General features: G+C 40.1%; 1 long non-coding RNA gene across 1 annotated transcript; it reads left to right on the forward strand.

The window, feature by feature from the left end:
• The first annotated feature begins 750 nt into the window (after nucleotides 1-750).
• LOC117945864 lies at nucleotides 751-26422 on the forward strand. Its single transcript, XR_004656919.1, has 4 exons — nucleotides 751-761; nucleotides 6615-6620; nucleotides 9704-9710; nucleotides 26307-26422. It is a non-coding gene; the product is annotated as an uncharacterized LOC117945864 (long non-coding RNA).

Below are 26422 nucleotides of genomic sequence, written 5' to 3' on the forward strand. Positions count from 1 at the left end.
CAAGTACGACATTCCTTTTCAATAAAGAATGAGAATAAATCCGTCAATCTTTTTTCTGTCCTTTCGCAGTTAAGCTTTTTTATCAGGTTTGTAACTTTTTGCAATAGGTGCTAAAATGGGAACTGCCACATTTTAGAAAGAAACTCTCTTTACAAATACATATTTTGGAACAAATGTGAGAAGTGCGATGCCTAAAGTAAGGTCTGAATTCACTTCTCTATAATGCCTGAAATTGCATAATGCCACACTTGATCTCACTATAAGGAGATTGCTGTTTCAGCAATTGTTGTGTTTAGGAAAATATTGGCTTCTTCTGTTTCTGGCTGTGGAATTTAATTTAGGTTACATAACACGGACTGGGATTTTGGCTAAGTGACTAGAATGCTATGAGCTATGATGAATGAATCTTACTTGCACTTCTGCAGCATCAATCAAAATGTAATAGTTGCCAATGTCTGTATTGAGAAAGAACATATTTTTAACACTGGATTAGAGATCTGTTACCCCAAAAAATAGTCTTGTGAAGTCAGTCTTTATTGGTTAAAAGGCAGAATTGCAGTCAGCACCTCAGGGAAATACTATTCAGAGGGTTAACCCAGACAGGTAGTCTAAAATTAAGGCAACAATGACAAGTTGTGGGCAGGTATGGAATAACATATCTCTATTGCACACAGCATTAGCTGAACTAGGGAGATGAGAAGATGTGAGCAGCTGTCGCCATGACAATGATCTTGGGGATATTTCTAAGGTGAAGAGATGCTGTTACGTCTCAAAGGAGAGGCAGTGTTGTTTTGGGCATCGAGCTGCATTTCAGTTTACTTTTTTGAGAATAGCCGCCATTTAAGTCATGGACATTAATATTGGTCTTGAGCTTTATTTAGTCATGTTGTATCATCATGTTGCTTTGTTGTACTGCCTATGAACCACACACAGATGATGATATGTGAAGGACTGGGGATGCATCCATGGTGCATGTCTGCCTTTTGTCTGATGTATGTTGTCATAGGCCAAAGGCCCTCCACATGAACTAAAATAGAACTGAAAAAAGTACAAAAACAAAAAATAATTTACTTTTTGGGAATTTGGCGCCAAAGTCATTCATACAGCAAATATGGACAGCTGCATACGTGGATGTGTTGCAATTACTTTACTCATGATCAAAAGCTAGCCAGTCAACAACTATTCAAATGCAACCAAACATCAAGAAAATACAAGAACACAAGGCAATGCAAGTCAGTGAATATTATTTACTAGTCAAACAGCAAGATGGCCAGCTCGGCGGCTGTCTTGGAGCTTTGTAATTTGCAAAGCTTTCGTCATCAAAGGGCCTTGTCAGATCAAATGCAGGAAGTACACTGCTGCAATCTGAAACTCATTGTCTCTAATGGTGTGTTTCCAACCTGGTTGAACTTTGTGTGCAGTAGATAGAAACCATGTCAGGGCTGAAAGGCCCTGAAAAGCTAGTCCGATATTTACTCTTGTCCCGAGGCCTCTTGCTCGGTCAGTCTCTCATTTTCTCTCCTTAGCTTTCTCCGTCCATGCCCTCTTTATTCTCTTCGCCTCCGTTGTGGTGTCCGTGGAAGCTTCTGAACACAGTTCCGTTGCTTATTTCCTCGGCTCTGATTCTGGCACGACAATGGTGCTTCGAGCTCCCAGTCCTCGCAGCGCTGAGCTAACTAGCTGAAGGAAGCTACACCCAGCAGCAATACACAGTTACCCTTAATTTAGCAATAAGTAAAGCTTTCTGTCCATCAGGAAACTCCATAAATCACTGAGAGTTGAGGCAGAGCAGCCAGATGACATCAGAAGGAAAACCAGGCAACATTTCCTCTTTGAAATATGATCCAGTTTCCATCCAGTGCCGAGTGGGAATAACAGAGGCACCATTCTCCCTATTACAAGTCAGTGATTGTTAGTCAGAGTAGCATCAACATGATTTGGAAACATAATGTTGCTTTAACTGATGATGCACACATCTCTCTGTTTGTGCTGTTGGTAAATCAGTATATGCCTGTTTGACCCAAGAGCCTTTCAAAGCGTTTGTGTGTTATTGTTTCTTGAGTGGTTGCACTGTGTATCTTTAGACATTCAAGAATACCTCTACCATCATTCATTTGCTGTAGCTAATATCTATTATTATTGTTTAACAAAATAATCTGTGCTGCCACATCATAAAATGACTTGTGCGTATGGTATCACATCGCAGCATACTAATGCACTGTTGTTTGGAAGAAAATGTTCTGTCATCTCTCTCTCTCTCTCTCTCTCTCTCTCTCTCTCTCTCTCCCTCTCTCTCTCTCTCTCTCTCTCTCTCTCTCTCTCTCTCTCTCTCTCTCTCTCTCTCTCTCTCTGCTCTGTGTACAAGCTGAGCATCTCAGAGCAGAGAGAGGCAGTTTCTATGGCGACGTGTAAAGGTCACCTTCAGAAAGTTCTCTGTGATCGTGTGCAGAATAAGGATAAGGATAATCAGGCTTCCTGTAATGACTGATAACAGACCACAGCTCATTAGAGAGAAAGAAAAACGGGTGGGGGGGATCAGGAGAGATTATTAGTCATAGAGCAAAGAAACAATAGGCCATTTATACTAATGGTATGCCACACTTCAATGTGAAATTCAGTGTGGAGTGTGCACACTTTATCCATACATAAAGTACTACATGTTCACTGCCCGCTGTAATTCAGGTGGATGATGATACCGTAATAATGTAGCTATTTGACAAATGTATGCCAACGTTCCTGTAAACTAGGCCATATTGGCTCTTCTTGGCAGATAACTTAGACAGAAACAATATGACTTTACATGTAGGGCAGTGCTACCTGGCGGCCCGGCAGGACATTGTGACCTACATTAGAAGTAATGCTGTAGCTACATTGCAACATTTGACATGTACTGTGTACAGTGGAATGACCAGAGATGATATCAATGATAATAATTAAAATAACAATTCTAACAAATTGCACAAATCAAGATCTTTTGTTGGCACTTCTTGTACCAGGCCATCAGAACATGGCCTCCTGTAACCCAAAGCCTCAAAGTGTCATCTCCCCCCCCCCCACTGAATACATTTTTATTTCATTACTCAGAAGAAGCATAACCTTGGTGCCACAGGCATCAGTGACAAAAAAAATGTGTTTTTCATTACTACTTAGGAATGGGTTATGGGTTAAGGCCTAGCTTGTACTCATTAGTTTTCTTTTATTGTTTGCTGTAGGCTACCTTTTGGATTAAGTAGGAGCATGCTCCTTTAAGTGTGTGTGATTTCTTTTATTTTCTCATGCTCAACATCACCCCTCGCATGCTAGATTACGCATAGACCAAAATACACACAAGACTGTCACATTTGACTCCTTCTGTCCATCAGAAAAAATATACAACGCCTCAAATCTGAGTAGGTGCTGATTAATTTGTTCTTTCTACATTGCCTTAGGGAATTGTAAAATAAAAAAAAACATTGAAATATTAAACAGTACATAATATACTGTGGACTAGATATTTACATAAACAAGTATACACATAAAAAACAATTATTGGCACAGAAAACAAATTACTCAAGCAACCACATAGTCAAGTTCAAATTTGAACATTATGATATATAATATAATTTAGTACATGGGGTGGGTTCTTTTCTGTCACTGTTGGCTGATTAGTTTTACATTTTGTCCCCTTTCTCCTTAGAGTATCTTTTTATGAGTATGTGTTTCTCTGATAATGGATCCAATAGGCACAATATTACGATGACAGTGGTCTTGCTATGAATGGTATTAAATGATAAACCACTGAGGAAGATCAACACAGCACATCATTTGCTATTGATGTACCATTGTAAACACCAGCTCTGGAGTCAGTGATTACTTATTACTAACAAGGCTGACATCTACTGGGCATCTTAGGTTCTGCATCAACAGTGAATCAACGCTGTGTAGGTATGGAATTAGTTTAGCCACATCCGAATTCAATACTATCCATGCTTTGCCTCGTATGTGTCACACTTGTGTAATTTAGGCATGCTGGCTTATTCTACTGTGTGCACGTATTTTAAATATGATTGTGTTAATAAATAACCTAACTTCAGAACTATGTTGGTGTAACTTTCATTGCTCAATTCTTCAAAAATTCTGTGAGAGTTTGACTTAAAAATCAATTTAGACCATAACTGGAGCTTTTGTCCTTTTATGTTAAGGCTTGAAACAATAGTTCTCTCAATTTTTATTTCACATAATTCCCTTTCGTGCACATTATAATGAGAATACATCTTCAAAGCGTGCATCTAAAACTGAATCTTTGTCACTATTTTAAGATTTCTTCCACTGAACCAATAATTAGCAATGGCTTATTGTGTGATTTCTCAGATGTGGTCAGAGTAGACTTAATTTTAGCTGAATTGCTCTCTCCCCACCGCCATTATATTTTATGATAGATGACAGGGAGGGACACCTGATCTATCCGTCTCAGAAACCTTAGCCTTGTTGTTGTTGTCCATTCTTCATCTTATTGATTCCTCTGTCATTCTGCTGTACCAGAGCTGGAAGCTCGGACTTTCTACTTGGGCCATGCTGTATTTCATAATCTATTGACTGGAGGGGTCAAAAAGGTGTCGCTCTGATGGAAGTGATCTTTTTCTGTGGGACTAAGCTGTCAAAGTTCCAGTTATACGGATATTAAATTATGGCAACATTTATGCAGTGTCAAAGAATGGTGGTACAATTTTGAATAAAACCCCTATTTCTTAATATGAAAACTGACCTAATACTTAGCTTTTGGTGAAAATAATTGGTTTAAATTCATCTTTATCTTTGCCATGTGCCCTGTATTCATTAAACATGGAGACATCATACAAAAGAGCACTGACATGGCCCAATTATTCATGCTCTTTCCAGTGCTACTTAGAAAATCTCGGACCAGTTATCTAATTTGTCAATAATTCAGTCCTTGAGAGCTGAGAGCTCCGCTTTCTTTTCAAAAACAAAAGATAACTGTTTACAAATGTCAATGTAATTCTAACTCGTCTGGGCCCATCGCTAATGATAGCCATGTATGAAAACGGTGACCTAAGGCTATCTGTTTTGCTTGGCCTTCAACAAATCTAGTTATGAGTACACATTTCTCATAGTTCCTGTAATCATTTATTAACAAACGGAGAAGCTTCAGGGGAGATCCAGATAATCAGGTTTGAAAGGTAAAGCCACAGTTGAGGATTTCCAAACTGATCAGTCACAAAAACACTCTAAGAAAGGCGTATAGCTATATGGGCCAAATGCAATTTTACAATATGTTTCTTATAATTGAAGTATAACACCATTACACACTTGGGCTTTCAACACAAATTTAACTTAATTTTTTTTAGTTTTACATTTTCTTGGTCCAATATCATGTAAATGCCTATTTTCTTTAAGTCAAAATGGAATCAAACAGATCAAGAAAACGGATGAAGAGAGAAACCCTACATTAATCCTCTCTGTGCAGCCCATGTAATTGAAAGTTATGTTTATCCATCTTAAGTACCCTAATTTTAAATTCTAGGGTGTTTGTTAGATAGAAAATGTTTCCTAGTACATATTAATTACAATCATACATCATTCGTAAATAATGGCAAGTGATTTGTTTAAGCTTTGTGACAACTCTTCACCTACAGGCTCCACTATGCACAGTTGCTGCTGCTGTACAGTGATCCTCACGCCCATATTTTAATTGCACCATTTCAAACATTTACATTGAGTGGTCATCAGTCACCAGTCTATGGGGCTGATCTATGGGTCTGCGCTGTAATAGTCTCTGCTTTGCACTCCAGGCACGCCATCACTTATGAGAGACACACTTAATAGTAATTAATCATTCTGGATCACTCTCGACAGACTCTCTCTCTCTCTCTCTCTCTCTCTCTCTCTCTCTCTCTCTCTCTCTCTCTCTCTCCTCTCTCTCTCTCATGCTCTAATCACAAACACACACAGAAACACTCACACACACACACACACACACACACACACGACACACAGGTACACAAGGCAGTTTCCCACAGGCTAGATTAATGTCCAAAGTTCTTCTCTAGGCTAAGATTAGAGATGATTTGGATGGGGTTTTGTATGTTAGAATCTGAGGATCTGTCTATCTATAACTACACTGGAATCTGTAAGAAGTCATTGTTTTCTAAAAAACTAAAAATTCTACAATTTTCGAGTTCATTTGTGTGGCCTGCACTGGCATCCTGACAACTGAATGACAGAAAATACAACTATTTTGGTGGTATTGTAGGGAAATTGAATCCCTCTAGTAAAAACAGGCCTAGTTTAAAAGTATCATTCTGACAATGACAATAACTCTAAAGATTTAGTAAAAGATTCAAGTTCCTTGAGTTACCCTAAACCTGAACTGAACCTGCTACATGCCACATGCCACCTCGCACCTGCCTCACAGTTGGCAGAGCGAGGTTGGGTCCAGCACACTGCAGTGTTTCTCTTATCTACTGCTCTTTTTTGTATTCTGTAGATCCATCTGCCGTTCAGTTTACTCTGCTCCTCAACCCTCAATCCACTTTGGTTCTTTAGGCCTCTCTTTCTCCCTGTGCCTCTGTAATTGGTCATTTAAATGAAAAAAGCCTCAAATTGGAGGATTAGAGGTGCATGTCTCTCTCCCACTCTGTCTCTCTCTCTCTCTCTCTCTCTACAAGGGAGTAAGAGAGAGAAAGCGAGAGTCCCATGGTGATATACAAGACAGTCTCCAAGGGATGTCCTTAAGAACAAAAGCATCTGGAAATGGCCTCTTTTGCACTCTGTTACCGTGGTTACAGAGTGTCAGCTTGTGTGTAGTTTGTATAGTATGTGAGTCTGTAATGTAAGTATTTGTTGAAAGGTTTATGATGAAAAGGTTGTTTGTAATTTTAGAGATGAGGTTGAGAATCACATTTTTGGTTTTGATAAAAGTACAGTAGCAATTGATGTGGGAAGAATCAGGAAAAAGGGTTTGAGAACAAATTTTAGTCAATGGAAGGCACTCAAAAGTTTAAACGTCTGCCTGAGTGTGTATCCGTTTGTGTCTGTGTGCGTTAATGTGTGTGTGCGTGTGCCGGCTGGCAAGCAACTGTCATCACATGGCAACAGCCATCCACGCTTCACTGCTGGCCGCGCCAAGCTCTCCAATTACAGAGGCCAGCTCTGCCAGAAGCCCCCTCTTTTCCTCTCAATAGATGGGATGACTGGGCTGCATCCTCTGACACACACATACACACAGACACACACAGACACACACACACACACACACACACACACACACGCACACACGCCTCCCTCCCTGCCTCTCTGATCGTGGTGCACCTGCCTCCCTGCTCTCCAGGCCAGCTCAACTCCTATCAAAGGAGCTGAGCTCTTTTCTTCCAGAAAGCTAATCCAACACCTGTCTCCGGGCTTTATAATGGGAATGGAGGACTGTGTGCTGTGTGAGTGTGAATGCAAGAGTATAGTGTGTGGAAGGGAGAGTGTGTGTTTTTTGGAAAAGGGAGACAGGCTGTGTTTCTCTTAGATCAAGAGCAAAAAAATAAATAGTATGTGCGTGCCACTTTTATGTGAGGATTTGAGAATGGACATATGGAGACTACAAGGCAGACTGTATTCTTTTCAGTAGTAATGGACTATCAAAGGGCATTTTGGGAATAGATGGGGTTGTGTTTTGCAGGGGGTCAGATTAGCAGCAACACAGATACCAAGAGAGCTTTCATTGTACTGTGAATGATACTCACTGTAAGTGCTGCTGTCTGTTTTTTTGGCAGAGACTGAATATATACTGTATGTCCCAGACACATAATGCAACAAATAATGTTACACAAAAGGGATTCAATAAGAACATAAACTTCCATATACAAAGACAAGACTCTAAATCTTATATTCTAACATCTCTATTTAAGTGATCAACTTGCCACATCAGGGCCATTCAAGGCAGGGTATCTCAGGACTTTTTAGCTGAGGGCCAATTTCTGTCTCTGAATTTAGCCTCTTTGATTCATGCTACTTCCCATGTCATGTGGGAACTCATAGCCCCTAGAAACCATGGTGGTAATTGATGCATACTGCTCTGTGTACAGAACATTGGTGGTTTTCTGGTCTTGTTGTCCTGTAAACATGGGGAGCCATTGAAATATTTTGCCATTTTTTACAGACTTTAATTTAACAGTACGACTCACATCAGGCCCTCTGAAGATTCGCCTCCAGCAGCAGGAGTCTCTCAAATTGGAAATTGGAGGTAAAATAAATCTAAGATTGCTTCCCCTCCCTGTAGAGTCCCAAAAATGGCTGCAGGGGAAATATTAGAGAGAGGGCTGAGAAGGAGAGTTAGATGGATGGAAGGCAGGGGGAGAAAGAGAGGGAAGAATGGAAACAGACAGAGATGGTGAGAGGAAATGGAGAGAATTGTAGGGAAAAGAAGAAAGATAGAATTAATGGAGCCTTATTCACTTTAGCTATTGGGGCCTGAAATAGTCATTTTACAAGTAAAGGGTTGTGGAACCTCCAGTGCATGTCAGCGAACATGCATGAGTCTGGGTACATGTCTGTGCTTGCAGATGTTTCATGGATTTCACAGTACATATTCCTTCAGTCGTTGGGGGAGAGAGATGATTGGACACACTTAATCGCGGTATGCCGTAGTCCCATGAACATGTGTTTCTGAAAATGAAACAAGGTTTATTTGAATCAGATGTGCCAATGTGGTGGCAGCTGATCGGTCACACTGCACAAACATGAATGCAGCATTGACTGTTTGCCTCTGCCTACCCATGTCCTTACATGAAATGTGCCGGCTGGATTATGATCTAAATGTGTTACTAGGTCAAGTCGATGGCGAGATGCATGTCCAATTGATTGGCCACAACAATGCAAGATGAAGTCATGGCCATGTGATGCGAGATTAAGAGTATCTATGGGTTGTCAGATATTTAATCTCTGGGATTATGCTTAACATTTGACACAAAACATAACATTAGGAATAGCTATAAGGCACACTGTTTTTAAGAGGTTTAAAATGGTGATTGTATTGGGGATAACTCATCAGGCATCTCTATGTTGCTCACATTTAGGCAACATTTTGTGATGTTCCACTAGTCTACAGTGATTGACAGAGAGAAAGCGAGGAAGCTTAAATGGGTGAGTAAATGCATGAAAACACGCAAGCAAGTTATTGATGAATTATTTTAATTGAAAAAATTATTGTATGTAATTCAATTGCGGTTCTCTAAATTACTGTCAAATCCCAGTGGAAGAAAGATGACGACGCCACCGGTAATGGTGGAAAACAGAAGAAAATCCGTCCCTGAGGACCATGTTCAATCAGTGGACATTAAGATGCAGATTACTGTGCTGACCCTGGAGATGAATGTTGGGAGGGACATCTCCCTCAAATATGATGAGGCAGGGAGTCCAAGACATTTGGCAGATGTGCTATAATCGTGTTCTCCAGAAGATGAATCATTTAGGTTTTGGACACTCCAGGAGTCTTCCTTTTGCACCACTTTAACTTTACTTGCATTTAACACAAGGCACATCACAATTCAACTCTCAAGACATTAATGTTTATTATAATAAGTTTATGTTGGTGTTTCGTTTTCGGGATTGTTCCGGTGCCACAGGAAATTCTGCCAAATGTCCCACATTTTTGCCGGATGTCCGTTACCTTTTGCTTTCTTTGTGTCAGTATTCTAAACTGTGGTCTATTTATGAGGACTATGGTTAACTGCTCCTCAGATCTCTGCAGGGTAAATCCAGACAGTTAGTTAGATTATCTGTCCAATCTGAGTTTTCTGTTACACGACTGAAGCAACGTTTGAACGTACACATGTTCCACCAAAACAAGTTCCTTCCTGAGGCTATTTTACAGAGGCACCGTTGCTCCGTCTGGCGAAATTCACCTCCCAAAAGGATTTTGATTGGTTTAAATACATGCCAATAAACCAGAGCACGTTTTTCTTCCATCCCAGAATGTGCAGGACGGTCTGGCAATGTAAGACTAAGGTAGTAATACCTTTGCCAATGCAAGAGGAATGTCAAAAGAGTTGTTTCACAGAAATCATTTCACAATGATTTCAGTTTTGCTACTCATAAATGTGTCATTTCAACCAACAAGAAAGCGTGTAAACATTGTGGTGTAAACATGCTTTTTGAAATGAGACAAAACTGTTTTCTCACGTTATATCTAGCCAGGTATAAATGTGTAAAGAAAAATTAACATTGGCATTGATAGATATAATTATTCCCAATCATAAATTACCTTTCCCTCTAGCTTTAAACACACATTTGCGAATCGTCAAATTGCACCTGAACCCTCCGTCACATAGTCCCATGACTACTTTGTATATAGAAAATATTTCTCCCTCAACTGAACACACTTCTACTCTCTTTTACCTACTTCAACACAAACAAACACATGTTCCATAATGTACTCATGTTTACCCTTTTTCCTTAACACTCACAGTGGCATTTTGCTGAGTCCTTTAGAGGTAATTTATACTCACTTTTCCATTGCAATGAGATTATAAGTGTGTCATCCGGTACTGGTAAAGCAGTGCTGGTGTAACTGGAAGCATTATAAAAAAGGACAACTGAGTCTTTTTTTCCACTCAAGCTCTCTCTCTTACTCACGCACATACACACACACCAGCCAGGCTGTTAAACTCATATCAGCAGAGACTCACTGGATTAACATATCTGGGTGAGATAAAGAGGCAGACGATGGTTACTTAACTTTGACTTAATGTCCCCCATCTGCTTCTTTCTATCTCTTGCTCCTGCTGTCTGACTGTCTTTGTGGTCCCTTCTTTCTGTATAACTGAATGGTCTTTTATTCTTGCCCGTGCTCATTTTGTCTCATTTTACGACTAATTGTCTTAGTGTCGGTCTTTTTCTCTGTTTCTCTGCGCCGCTACATTTCTCCATCGTTTTCTTTCTTCCCTCCCTCCCTCCCTCTCTCTCTCCCCCTTCTTTTGGCAGATGATGATAATAATGAAAGCACATTGGTATGACAATACATTTCTTATCATATTGCATCCATGGCAAAGCTGGGGATTATCTATTTTTGCATTAAACTGGTCTGTCTCCTGACGCACATGACTGACACTGTAAATCGAGGACATCTACCAAAAAGTAAATTTACAAAATCCACCTGCACACATAGACACACACAAAACACTAACAAAACATCGGCTTAACTGAGGACATATGTGCAATAAGCACACACGATTACGCACCAAAAGATACAAATTCATTATGGACACCTGCATAACACACACAGACACAGGGATAAACAAAGTTCATACTCCATGCTCAAGATATGTCACAGGTATGTACATGAGATAGAGGGCCGTGACATTTTATTCCCATTTTTGGAATTTTGGATTATCCAGATAAGGATGAGATGGAAAAACGTTGCATGGTGTCTAAACACCATATAAGCATGGTGTAAATGGGTATTCCTTAGTCCGCTAGTTTGCATGCATGTGTAAAATACCAATTGCTTTTTTAAAAAGGTTATATACTTCAAAATTGAACAATTCAATTATTGTTCTGTATACAACTTGTATTTTGCTGAATTACAAATAAATATCTTATTAAGATATGCCAGTTTGCAATGAAGTAAACTAATTAATAGACATTTTACAATGATAATCACCATGTCCATTGTATGACCCTGTACCACAACCTCTTGTTAAATGTATGTCAGAAATGCATGTTGGAAAAAGCCTCATTGTGGATGCATTAGAAATGTGCTCTTCTGTAGTAGAGTAAAGCACAGTTAATCACATTTGTTTGGCCACAAAATGTATCAACCTTCACCGTGTTGTTGTTTGTGAAACCATGTGCCCACCTACATGTGTTGCTGTGTCGTTTTTGAGTTGAGCTTAATTAGATTACGTCCATCATGGATTCAAAAACTACTTGTATTTGAAAGTCTAAGTTAGTGTGGTGTTATCCTTCCCTGATTGCCTGATTTGAGAAACCTTTGTTTTGTATTGGAGCTGGACATTACCAGTAACCTGTGATATTGAAATGAGCCCACATTACATTCCACAATTTCACCTCTTGTACAATTTGAGTATCCGTGATCAATGGACAGTAACGTTAACGTTAAATCAACGGCAGTTCAAAATGTTACAATCTTACATAATAATAAGGTTGACCGAGGATTAATGGTTAAGAAACCAACTGCATTAAAACATATGAATCTCCATTCAAGAGTAACTTAGTGCTTTCATTTGTTATAGCCTAATGGTGCTATTAGGCAGCTCATTGGCATTTTCTGCCCCACAGAATGAATGCATGCATATGGCTTTTCATCCTAAAGGGGACACACTTGTACATGCACCAACACAAACATACATAGACGCACATGCAGTCAGTAATACATTTGGCTGCACTCTGTAGGCATAATGATAATTTATTCAGTTTACTGTCACCTGTCATTGTAATTGAGATTTGCTGACCAACCCTACGTCTGTCTGACGAAGTCCCTGGGGTAAAATAATGTTTATGAATGCAGCCAGATTATCCAATGATTGAAAAAGATAGCATCTTATTAAAAAGGGTGTACAGGTATGTTCTGCACATGCATATAAGAGTTTATGTACATACACGTGTTTCCAGGCTCACATTGACTGTGGATCCTGCAATGAAACACTAATTTCACTGGATGGATGCAGAGAAAACATATGCCAGCACAACAGAAATGTACACATGTATACATACACACCTGTATGCAAACATGCAGAGAAACAAGGACTAGGAATTTATTAATTATGTGAGCTGCACAGTGACGCAAATATGAATTGACAAACCTTGTGCAAAATTGTTTTTAAAAAAACAACACTTTGACTCACCGTCACATGCACACATAAAGGATAAGCATGGCAACTTCCATGGCAACAAGGTGAAGTCACTGTTGGCAATGCAAAAGGATCTGCAGTAATTTCACCAATGATGTAATTCCCAGTGGAGTATAGTAAATGCAAAATGGAAAGTGTTGCATTAAGGGCACTTTGTAGACAAGCTCATTCTGTAAGTTGATTTGCAATTATCTTTGATATATGCTTATAAATAAGTGGAGCGCCACCCTTCAGACTACTGTTACAATGCAACTGACTGTCTTAACATGTCTTATTTCCTCTTTTGGCCCATGTCTCTATCACCTCTCTCAAATGTCAAGATGCCGCTCTTTCTCAGACATTTCCTCCGTTCCCTATCAGTCCTTTCCTCTCTTTCTCTCTAATTTACCTCAATGACGGATCCCCCCACCTGCTTCAGATAATAAGATACTCCCACTGGCCTGCAAGACTCATTCCCCCAGCATCCATCACTCACCGTGTCACATTACTGCCCTTTACAAGCACCAGAATGTTTTTCTCCTTAATTGTAGCCGCATACATACCTCACCCCCCAGTAATAATAAATGTTCTTGTCCTCCATTATGGCCATTAGGGAACTCACACTGAGAGTAGCAAGCCGCCCACAGTGAAGAGGGCTTGTTTGGAGTTGAGCGTAGTAACCAAGGAGTGGAAGGATGTCCCTGTGTTCTGAAAACACGTTAGGGCCTCAGTATCTTGACTAGGTCTCTCTCTCTCTCTCTCTCTCTCTCTGTCTGTCTGTCTGTCTGTCTGTCTGTCTCTGTCTCTCTCTCTCTCTCTCTCTCTCTGTCTGTCTGTCTGTCTGTCTGTCTGTCTGTCTGTCTCTGTCTCTCTCTCTCTCTCTCTCTCTGTCTGTCTGTCTGTCTGTCTGTCTCTGTCTCTCTCTCTGTCTGTCTGTCTCTCTGTCTGTCTGTCTGTCTGTCTCTGTCTCTCTCTCTCTCTCTCTCTGTCTGTCTGTCTGTCTGTCTGTCTGTCTGTCTGTCTGTCTGTCTGTCTCTCTCTCTCTCTCTCTCTGTCTGTCTGTCTGTCTGTCTGTCTGTCTGTCTGTCTGTCTGTCTGTCTTTCTCTGTCTCTCTCTCTGTGTGTCTCTCTCTCTGTGTGTCTCTCTCTCTCTCTGTGTCTCTCTTACTTTGTCTCTTCCAGATAAAACCCCCTCAAATAAATAGAAACACCAGGTTAGATAGCAGAAGAGCATGAGAAAAGACTAAGTCTCCAGGAACTTAGCAACATTACATATCTGCAACCAGATGTCTTCTACTCAAACATTTGGCAGCAGCTAATCTGGCCAGGAGATGGCAGTATGGTCCCATCATACTGCAAACACAGGGCCCTGTACCGTAATCTTAGAAAAGCAGGATGCTTCACAAAATGATTGAAGATTGAATGCACAGTAGGGCTTGAATGAAAATGTAGAGGTTGAATGACTGACCGTCTAAAAGCCTATGCTTGTTACTTTTCTGGCATTTATATAGTGTTGGCACTTGGCACAGTTACTAATTTCAGTAATCTTGATGCTTGATTTCAGGGGATGATGTTATACTTGTGTTTAGTTGTGAAAGCCCAACTAGGGCCAAATGTTCAAAATAATCAGTGTTGCATAAATTGCATGGTCACTCTCAAATAAAACAAATTCTAATTAAGGGTTGAAACCTTACAACTCATTTACTTAGTGAGCATTACATGAACACATGAAAATGTCATTTGAAAAGCTGAAACGACACCGCAAGGTGCAGGAGTCATTTCATATTTTGCTCACTGCGGTGTTTACAACAATCACACTGCAAGCATATTTTTAGTTTTTGTCCATGCTGTTTTTTTAGTTCTTTTGCACATGTGGCTGATGGACATTTATGAATGAGACCTATGTGAATAGCAAATTGTAGCAGTGGATGACTGCAGTGTCTTCATTTTCCATCTGAAACCAACTCTGTTGTTGTGATGTAGAAAACTGGTGATGTCATCCTCTCCTCTGAAGAGCAAACAGGTGGAGGCTAGGATGTGGAGTCTTGGGTTATTATGTTGCGCTTGCTGTTTATTGATGACACTTCTGTCAGGTAAAATCTGTCAAATGCGTCTTTACTTGTGGAAACGGTAATTATTACTTTACCAATTAATATGTGTATAGTATATATATAATATACTCATATATAATATATAGCTTAGTGCATGACTAGTGTATGATTTGCTTATTTTGTGAAGTGTTGATGACCTTAGAAGCATGTCAACATAATGATTTGCTTTGCATTCATTATTTCAATATTGATAACTATGTTTTGAGGATATGTTGCTGTTTGGGCTTGTATAGCCCATTAGGACAGCATATGATATTGGTCTGTTCAAACGATTCGAGAAAATCTTCAATTTTTAAAAGCTGACTTTTTGGCATACTGCCAATTCCAGAAAACATTTCATATTAATTTAGCTGTTATTTAACTCTAGCCTGCATTCTTATTTATGATTAGTAGCCAATTCTTTGGGCAATTTTGCAAAGACACAAGACTCCATTAAAAGTCTAACACACATTACTCGATGTTGTGTCCTTGTGCCTTTTTCTCTTTAACAATGCCCCCACTTTCTTTATAGATTGATTCCATGTGTTACAGTGAAACATTTCATCTCTTTTTCAGCAGTCTGCTGTCATTTCTGTCGCTACATGTGCCTCATACCAACAGGCCAATTTACAGATGGTGACATGAGAAGCAGACAAGGAAATCATTACGGACAGATTAATAAATATCGGTCGCTCTGTTTCTTTTAATGGTCAGGAGTCAGAAGTTTAAGGTTTGGGAGTCCTGGAGCTAAAAGACTCAAGGATAGATCAATGTCAGTCGTTGGGGGGAATGAAAGCCCGTATGGTGGAAAAAGAGGAAAGAAGGTAGCAGCTTCAGGCACTGAAAAGTCATATCATAGAGTCGTCAGGGTGGGCTGTGGTGGTTTCAAATCATGAATTCTTTAATGTACTAAGTCCAAATGGTCCCCTGTGCCCCCGCAGTGCCTTGCCTGGCAGTCTGAAAATAATTGAGGACTTGAGCTAGCGCAAAAAGGAGGGGTGAGTAAAGAGAGGGAGTGAGGATGCAGGACAGGGAGAGTATAAGAGGGAGAATGAGAGAATGAATAAATGACAGAAAAAGAGAGATGGAGACTGCTCTTTACAAAAATTACCTTACCTCTAGACTCTAGACAGTTCTCTTGTGACTCATGGGCCGTCACTTGTTCTGTCCTCCAGCCCCTGTATCACTCACACTGATGATAAGCTCTGGAGGAAGGTGGGAGGTAATCTAGAGGCATTTCAAGGAATGGACCTCAGAGGAATACTTCTTTAATCTGCGGCCATTAATCGCAACATCCAATCACCTCGCTCGTAGATCAATAGCACAGTTGCTGTGCTAAAGAAAATGAAAGAATGAAAAGTGATGCAGAAGTATAAAAACATGTGGTATATTCTCCCCCTCAGTGAGTTTACAGCTGGCTGGGTCAGTGAGTTGGTGCCATGTGGCCCATCAGATCATCGTGAATGAGCTGATCTAGAGGTTTGGTTGCTTAGCCTGTGATTAAGGACTCAAAACTGCTGCATGGTAACTTATGATAAGCCTAGCCTTTTTTTTCTTTTTTTCTTTACTTCTTTTGAGAATCAAATTTAGGAAAGGAAATGTCCCTGAAAAAAGTATACTAGCATTTGTTTAACAATGAAAACTGCTGCAAGGCTGCTGCATTGAAACCAGGGTTCTAAAACCAAGGTTAAAAACATTGCTCTGGGCAGCAATCCTCGATCAGTGCTGTATGGGAACCTTGATAATTGCTTTTCCTGGTTTCTCAGTTCAGTGAGTACCGGCCACTAACTCTCTTAGCCGGTTGGGTGTTCATTAGAAGTCCTTATTCAGTAGTTAGAAAGGATATGAGTTTTCAGCCAGCCCATTAAAGGCCAAATGTCACCAATTTAACTGTGTGCAAGGCTCATAAAAGAAGTCATGCATGCTATTGATGTTCCATTCTTAATAACGAGCTGCCCGCACAGAATTGCAGTGTGTAGAATGGATATCTCTGACTTTAAATAGTTAGATAATGAGCATGCCTATTCCCTTACAATTGTATGTCTGCATGCTATATATATATATATATATACTGTATATATAAGTGTTTTAATCCTTGTGTGTAAGATTGAAACACTCACTTGGATTGGAAAGATCAATGTATATGAGGTATAATCATTATCCTGGATCAGCTTCAAAAAGCCGCAAAGTAACTTTAATATCCCAAGTTGCACTCTGCGTATTGATTGTTTATGGTGTATGTCTAGAATTTCTATAACAGGTAGGATCTTCTTTTCACCTTTATTTATATTTATATTCACAGTGTTGATTGGTGTTTCACCATGTTGTATTTTAGCTCCCTGTTATCTACTTTACAGTATAAGAATGTAGTGGTCTACGGTTGCAAATCCGAAAACTTGCCAATCAGCACTTAACACAAAGTACAGCTGAAGCTGAAGGGAAAGTCATTAGTTTTGAAGGTATTTTTATAAACCAAAGTATTGGACAATGTAAGATTTTAAGAAAGAAAGAAAAAAAGTCAGGGGATCACCAACGTTTTTTTCCCTTGGAACTGGACTGGTGCACCAAATTTGAAAAGCAATCAATCCAGTGGGTGTTCAGAAATTGCATTCAAATACACATATATCAAGCTAATGATGGCTTTGGAGGAAAAGTCATTATGATATGTTATCTAGAAAACAGAAGAAAAAAAAATGTTGGCCAATCTGTCTTGTAGATGTTAACATATTTCACTGAATAAGTGATACCTTGCTTTGACCTGCTGATGGCGCTAGAGAAAAGTCAGGAAGTCTCTGCAGTCATTACCATTCCTCTGGGTACCATAGGTATTTGTTGAAATCTATTTAATGGTTGTTGAGATACTTTACTGTACGTAAGCCAAGAATTTCAACATGCTGGTAATGCTAGAGGCAAAGTCAGGGCATCCCCACAGTCAGTAGGAGTTCAACTTCTAGCGACCATGGATCTCTGCACAAAATTATGTGTTTTTTTCTAGATATTTCAGTCCAGACCGAAACAGCGGACTGACCGATTACCATCCTTAAAGCCATACCGCTAGCATGTCTATACAGCAGGCCAGCAACATATTAGCAAGCAACATAAGAAACGTTTCCTTTTGGTTTTAAATCTTCCAATCTGCTACAATAGTGTAAAGTAAACTGCAGCAGCATCAGCCCAAATACACTTAGTCCATGTGTTCAGCATGAGGGGACAAATAACCCACATCAGCGGGCCTCTCAACATACCCACAAGGGAAGAAAGAAAGAAAGAGATTGGGTTATTCCAAAGATGAATGTGCCTTGCAGCTTTTGGGCACTCAACACAAAACCAGCGAAAGGGAACATCGGCATCATTTGATGAGGCATTCCAAATGTCTCGAGGGTACTGAATTGCCAACGGCTAAATGACAAATATATGTTGTTGGTGGTAGAGAGTGATTCTGCTGGCTGCCCTTAGGTGTTCAGTGGCTGCCAGCACTATTCCATTTGTCCTTGAAGATGCTGGCTGAAAATGTTGTCATCTGCTTGGGTTGTCTTTTGTGTCTAGTTTGACAGTACCTACTCTAAATGTCTCTTCTCTTGGTCATGGACTCTTTCTCTTTCAACTCTCTATGAGATTGTCTGTATTTCCTGCTATCTTTCTCCATCTTTGGGGTACTTTGAGTCTTTCCATCACATTACCTTGTCTGAATATGCAAAGCTAGACAAGCAAAGTTACAGTTCTAAGATCATTAAGTCCCCAAATATATCACCAAAACCTTGCAGCTAAGAGTTTAAGTTTATAAAACTTGTGCGTGCTGCAGTTATTGAATCTGCAAAAACCCTATTCAAAATGTACAGTCAAAGGCCACACTTTAAACTTAGGGGTGGAAAGTTTAACCCTTACAGAATTCAAGTTACTAAAAAAAATCTCATGAAGTAGTTTCAGCATAATGTAATACAGCTGCCTACACACATTCAAACTTACATTGTTTATACACTGCACCATCTATACTATGCAAAACATTGTTCCCATTTAAAAGTTTTATAATTCAAAAAGGCTCACACTTACAAAATGCATGGAAATGAATAATTCTACGTGGGGAGACTTACGTACGCCTTTCTTTTTTTTTATCTACCTATACGCCTGAATTATTGATATGTCTCTGAGAATGTCTTTTCTGAACACAATGTGGATTATCTTTGCATATGCCTAAAGACAAACCAACATTGTAAAAACCTCCATCAGAGAGTGAACGAGAGAGAGATGGAGTTTGAATATTTACAGTCAGTTAATGACATTTCCATTCTGTGGGCTTGTCAGAAATAACAAAGCCTTGCATTTACCCTCTGCATCTGCTTAAGTCTCTTTTCCTCCTCCCTGTGCCCCAAGTGGCTCAGAAATCCTACTTTATAGCAGAGAGGTGTCAGAATTTTAAACAGGCCCCGTCTTTATCCCCCTGCTTCCACGAGCTCTTTCCCTTTAATTCCTGGAAGACTAGGCTGCGGTCGCCTTTTAACCCTCACCTGCTCCTCTGCTAGAATAATGTTGGCTTCTCTCTCTTCTCTGTGGGGGAGGAGGGTAAGAGGAGATAATGAAGAGAGTGAGGGAAAGGGGAGGTATAAAGGAAAGGAGAGTGTTCCAGACTGGAGAGAGAGATAGGGTTAAGATGGGTGGGAAGGGGTGGTAGGTGTGTGTGTGTGTGTGTGTGTGTGTGTGTGTGTGTGTGTGTGTGTGTGTGTGTGTGTGTGTGTGTGTGTGTGTGTGTGTGTGTGTGTGTGTTTAGGCGAAGAGTGTCTGCGAAGACTGCAAATGAAAAATAGCAGAGACAAGTGTAAAATACTGGCAGAGATAGAGACAGGAAGCATGGACACACAGCAAATACTGGTGTTATATTATTCTCTGGTGGGACGCTGACTCGCCATTTATCACGCCTCACTGTCAAAAGAAAAGAGGAAGGGAGATGGACGGTGAAGGCTTTTGTTCCATCTCTTGTCAGACAAACCTGATGACAAAGCACTATCCACACACTAGGTACCTTCCCTATTGTGAAACTGGAACCACTCTATACAAAGCCAGAATGAAGGGTGATGATTGGCCTACATTTTAAGAGAAATACATGTGGTCCTCGCAACAGTAGGTACACTTAGTTGTAGGAGGGAGTGCTATGAACGTGGATTATGTATTCTTCATTACCTACATGTCATAAACTAACTTGAACACATTTCCCATGAACTATTCTCTCCAGATAGCTTATACATGTAAAGATTTGGTCTGATCTTGACCTGTGCTGAGAAGAAATATCACTAAAACTGATATCAATAATATTATAACTGATACGTTTTCTGAAATAAATGATATTTAAAAATTGCTTTGTTGAGAATCTGCTTGGTATTAAAAGGAATAAATTGGCACAAGTTTCCAAATGAATTGTCTATAAATGCTATTCTGCTGCATGAGTAATTGCCTGCAATTTACTCCCCTTTGAGTCAATCTCATGTGTGAAGTCAACGCTGTTAATTAGACCTGTTTTTATGTTTAGGGAACCAGCTGAGCCTGCCTCTTTCTCTTCCTCTGCCTCTCTCGCTCTCTTTCTCTCTCTAGCGTTTGTACTTAATTACTGAGGGACTGCTGTCTGCCCCAGTGAGGCATAACAAAGAGATGTAATGCCATTAGCAAGTACAAAAAAAAAGAGATACATTTAATCATTTCTCTTATTCTCAGGTCTAAAGAGAGTAGAGTGGTTAAGATACACTTTGTAACTAGTAACATTTTTCTATGACTAGTACAAAGACCGTCATTACATTACGGGAAATTCTTTAGTCTGATTGATACAATAACTGTATGCATTAAATGTATATAATTGGTATATCCTAATGCTAACTTAAAGGAAACTTACAATATTAATGACGTATTGATGTTGATACAAAGGTCTGTCTATGAGGAAGGCATAAACAAGGGATGTAAATAAATCTGTGGCAATATAAAAGAATGAATAAGATTAGACGTTTCTAATTGAAAGGAGCATATGTAAATGTGGACATGTATCAAATGAGCCTAGAGTTTGACATACTCCTTAGTGCAGTAAATTATGTTGGAAAAAAGAATGTGGTTTAAGATACGGTAGATGAGGGTATCTAGCACTGATAAAAAACTGCTTCTTGAAATTAATTATTAGTAGTATAACTGAAAGTAATGTATAAATTATAATGATGTAAATGGAATGAGCAGAGATTGACATGAGGCACACAATAACACCTACTGCACGTTGAAAATTGGATTTACACCACAGTGGTTGCTTCCATTTGTTGTTCAAAGAGCACAGAGCGATGGTGTGGATATTGAGTGGCAAGATAAGGTGCACACACACTCACACACACAAGCTGAGAGGACGTTTTACAGGTTTTGACACTTTTGATTGCATTTGACACAACAGAAGTCCTCAGAACATGTAACATGAAAAATATCCATTGATTACAGGCCCCTGCCCCAGGTTTTTTATGTGTTGTGAATTGAATCAGCCATGGCTTTGCTAAGCTCTGCAATACCTGAGGTTATGAAAGAGAGTTCATAATTTAATGCAGCCATTACAGCTTGAACAGAAAAAGCAAAGGAAACTAGAACTGCCAGCAGTTATGACGGGGTCCAAGCCTCCCAGTGCAAGACTGCCCCAACGACCCGGGGAGAACACAAAGGTGGAACCCAAAGCGAAACTATGTGGAGGAAAATGTCAGGAAATATCAAGAGGTACACATAATGGTACGGATTAATTGCACAATGACCCCGAAAAAAACTGTGGGTTTCTAGGCTGCATACAAAACCTTCTGTAAGGGATAGGAAGAACACAAAGACATCAGCATAACTGGGCACCTGTTAGCTTTTAGCTCCAAAAGACAGTATGTTTCTAATAGTTATATTATTAAGTCACAAAGTTGTGAACCAGAAGTGCCGTTTGGTGACAAACTCGACCTCAGAAGAGATAAAATGGCCCAAAATGTTCTATATTTACCAAACTTTGCTAGTGAGCCTCCGAGCGGCATGCTAGACAACCATTACAGGTTTTATGTCGATAGCATTTATTTGGCCAGAGGTATTGCAATTTTCTAATGGCCTATCTTTACCACATGTGGCACAGAGCATCAGGGCGGGAGGCATGATAAACACTGCCCACAAGTTAAGTGCTGATACCATTTAATTTGTCCGTGATATGATATGATATGTGTTTGATAGCTTTCTACAGAAAGTTTGTTTGGTCATCAAATGGGCATACGCTGACGTAGCAAAATGTTTTACTTTATAGTACTTTTTGTCCCCGCCATCTGGAGACGGTACATAGCAGGTTTTGTGCAGATCTGTCGCATAGATTAGGACAAGTTAAAAAAAGTAGGTTTTGCGGGAAAAAACTTTAAGCAGAAATTGGCGTGGCCTATATCAATTGACTCTGCTTGTTTCAAACACGTGGATGTAAAGATTTTCAATGTGTGATGTATATTGTGGGAGTTATAGGCAAAAACACATTTGACGTCATTGTAGCACCACCTAGTGGTGTAACATTTAGTAGTAGTCGGGTAGTCAGGTCAGCTACCCATTGTACATCTACCCTGTTAATTTCTTGTAATTCACGCAAACGTAACAGTTTCAACCAATCAGCACCCCACTGTAAGGTACCCATCTAGGTAAGGTGCCACCTAGATGGTACCCATCAAATTTTGTAAAAATCAGATGAACGGTTCATGAGAAATAAATGAGAGATAAACTTTTTTGTTTTTGTAGCGCCATTGGCCTTAGTGGCCAATGTTCTTGAAATTAGTTTTTGAGCCTTGGAGGGTCATACCAAGGAATAATCTAATATTTGACACCATGACACCATTATTTGACAATATTTATTTTGGCAGAGATATGACAAAGTTTGTGCGTAATTTTTATTCTATAAAAATCGCATGGCCTATATCATGAGATTTAGTTGTATGCAGGGAATGCGTGGATATATGGTTTTTAAATCTCCAATGTACGGTTTGGGAGTTGTACAGCCAAACACGTTTTTTCTTCTACTATAGCGCCACCAAGGGGTGGAAGTGGGTCCATTTTTTGCGTCTGAGTCTGAGGTCTTTGCAGAGTTATGGACAAGTCCTGAAAATGACACACCGCCACCATGTACAGTTTAGGCTGTAGCGTGAGTTTTACGTGGAGAAGAATAATACTGAAGAATCCTTAGAAAAAAAACAATAGGGTTTCACAACCCTGCTCCACGCACCCTCGGGCTTGGACCCCTAATCATGTAGTTGGAACTCATACGTTTGGCTTGCTCAGTTCCCACAGGTCCATTGGAATGGCTTGATTTTGTTGATTACAGTAATTGCATTGATTTCTAAAAGATCACAGTTTTCTATATTACATCTAGGTAGCTCTGATGTAATTTCATACATTTAAGAACAAAGATTGGACTGGACATGTGTCAGTATTCCACATAGACACAGTCAGTGATCTGGGATTTACAATGCAACTGGCAGCTCATACTTTTTCTTTCTTTATTAACTTGTACAAGAACCGTATACCGTATTTCATGACTTTCCTTGAATGTGTGTTATTTTATGTTTGGTGCATTTTTCTGTATCTATTATCTTCTTCTTTTCATCTGGATTTGCTTTCTTTCCTTGGAAAACTGAAAACCAAAGGTATGTTTGCATGTTAGTACCCTTTAAAGGCTTTATGGCTCATGATCATCTGTTAAGGCTTTTGGCGTGGTGCCCAGTGCATATACTGTAGTTATGTTCATCCATGACTTTTGGATAAAGGTTGAACACTATTTTTTCATGAGCTTTTCAGAGTGAGAGTTAATGAGCAGGTGGCGAGGATACTTACAAGGCCCCAACTGAGCTCTTAGTGTTGGAGTTTGTCCAATGTAGGAAGGTCACCTCAATGCTAATGTGTGTTGTGGGGTCCTTGTAAATAATCCACCTCTGGATTCTACATAGTAATTCTACTATAAGTATATATTCAGTAGTCACATTACCGATGAGACAACAATGAAAACTAAATCTACCTTCTTTGTTGTTGCACTTCTATTTGAGGAATGATTGCATTTATCATCACACAATGCAATGCTTCTTTCCTCAACATTAATGTCACCACCTAAGATTACATTTTAATATTGCCTGGTGTGTTGGATAAGATGGCTACAAAACAGGCATGGTAAATGGTGAATTGAAGAAATTGGCCCTTCAGGCATCTAGATTCAGCACTAAATCAATTGACGCCGTTGTTCAGTGTGTGTATGACTCTTCCAGTGGTTACGGACCTGTTGTCCAGTTCTTTGCAAAGGTGTATTATTCTCTCTGGGTTGAGGGTGAGCTACTGTCAGTCTTTATGCTGTCTGTGAAAAGGCTGCCTTTCTCCCTTTTCACTAGGCCCTGTTCCCAAAGTTATTACGGCTTTGTGTCTGCTTAATTCTTAATTTTACTGTTTTGGTTTGTTGGTTTATTATTTGACATAGGCCTGTTTAGTAGGTGTATGGGTTTGTGGTGTTTTGCTGTGGTTCTGCCTGTAATATTGGGAGTAGATCAGCTAGAATAGAATAGAACACCTTTATTGTCATAATACACAAGTGCAGTACCTGTGCAATGAGATTGAAGCAACCCCTTGACAGTGTTGACATGAAATATAAAAATATAAATTATAAGAAAATAAAATGTAAAAATATAGAGGAAAAAGAGGGGGGGTGCGGGACCTGGTGCACTGTCTTGAGTCCTAAGAGCAACTATATACATATATGAAATAGATTTGAATAATAATAATAACAAATTGAATTTGTGTAGCGCTTTTCCCAAGCTCAAAGTTGCTTTACAGAGTAGAAACATAAAAAACACATTGTGTGAAAAGTAGTTAAGTATTAACAAATAAATAAATATTGCACAGTAATGAAATGAAATGGTTAACTATTAAATATTGTACTGAATGAAATTGCACAGATTCCAGTGTCCTTTAAGGCATTTTATAACAGTACTGCACAGTAGGAGGGAAGAAGAACGTCTGTGGTGTGGAGTCAGTGCATGTGTGAGTTCAGGGTGGTTATGGCTTTTGGGAAAAAACTGTTCTTGAGTCTGTTAGTCTGTGCTCTGCTGCACCTGTAGCTTCTACCTGAGGGTAACAGGTCAAACAGATCAGAGCCAGGGTGGGAGCTGTCCTTGATGATGTTCTCTGCTCTGCTGAGGCAGCGGGGGGTGTAGATGTCCATCGGAAGGGGAGAGGGCAGCCTAGGATCTTTTGTGCTGACCTTATAACCCTCTGCAGCTTCTTCCTGTCCGCCACGGTGCAGCTGCCGTACCATACTGTAATACTGTACGTCAGCAGGCTCTCGATTGACGAGCGGTAGAAGGTCAGCAGCAGGTCGGAGTCCAGGTTGTACTTCCTGAGCAGCCGCAGGAAGTGTAATCCGGCCGGGCCTTCTTGATGACCGCTGTGATGTTGTCTGTCCAGGAGATGTCTGATGTTTGAATGCCTGAAGGGGCTAGGTCGGTGCTGTTCTTCCTGAAGTCAACGATGATCTCCTTGGGTTTCTTGGTGTTCAGAGCCAGGTTGGTCTCCAAACACCAAGTTGCCACGCTCAGGACCTCCTCTCTGTAGGCTGCCTCGTCTCCCTTTGAGAGGAGTCCGACCACTGTGGTTTTGTCAGCAGACTTGATATTGAGGTTGTTGCTGTGGGCGGGACTGCAGTCGGGGGTGTAGAGACAGTACAGGAGGGGGGTCAGCTTACAGCTCACAGCCCCGTGGGGAGCCGGTACTCAACCTGCGAGCTGCTCACTAGCTTAATCAGCATGCATGCAGGTTTGCGTCATTAGGTCCTTTCCGTTGGTAGGGGCTATGGAAGTTGTACTAAGATGTAGTCCTAAGGTGTAGAACAAAAAAGGCCCCAAAAAGTCTTGCCCGACCCTACCCGAGCACGTGCACATTTTGCCTGAGCCTGATTTAAACCCATCAATTTTTTAATACGTGGGCCGTCATAACTGACGTTCTCAGCTTCAATTCTGAGTTGATCTACAGAAATCTGTTTAGAATTATCTTAATGAATAATAAAACAAGGACAAAGCAGCTGCGTTGTTTGTTTATTCAGAATGGAATGAATCGCAAATGGATCCGAATGAAAAAATGTAAAAACAACAACAACCTCGACCCATAGCTCCCTCAGCCGAAAAGTGTGGGTATCAGATTAAGGCAGCACCATAATCAAATCCCTGGAGACTTTCTTGTCTCAATCATCTAATTAATACTGTCCTTCGCCACGGTCTGCATGGTGACGCACTGGCCAACAACTGCAGATGGGGGAGGCACAATGTAGTACAGTTTATCTCACACTCAAGTCAGTGCAGGACATATATCCAGATCTACCGGAGAAGCAAGAGAGGCATAGCTTTCTCCCCAACGAATTAGGCTAATAAAGTAATGATTAAAAAAACAAAAATGCTAGATCAAGGGCCTGGGTCGGCCCGAGGATAGCGGCGGAAAAATATCGGCCCGACC

The sequence above is a fragment of the Etheostoma cragini genome, chromosome 6 (assembly GCF_013103735.1).
Source record: "Etheostoma cragini isolate CJK2018 chromosome 6, CSU_Ecrag_1.0, whole genome shotgun sequence".
NCBI classification, from domain to species: Eukaryota; Metazoa; Chordata; class Actinopteri; order Perciformes; family Percidae; genus Etheostoma; species Etheostoma cragini.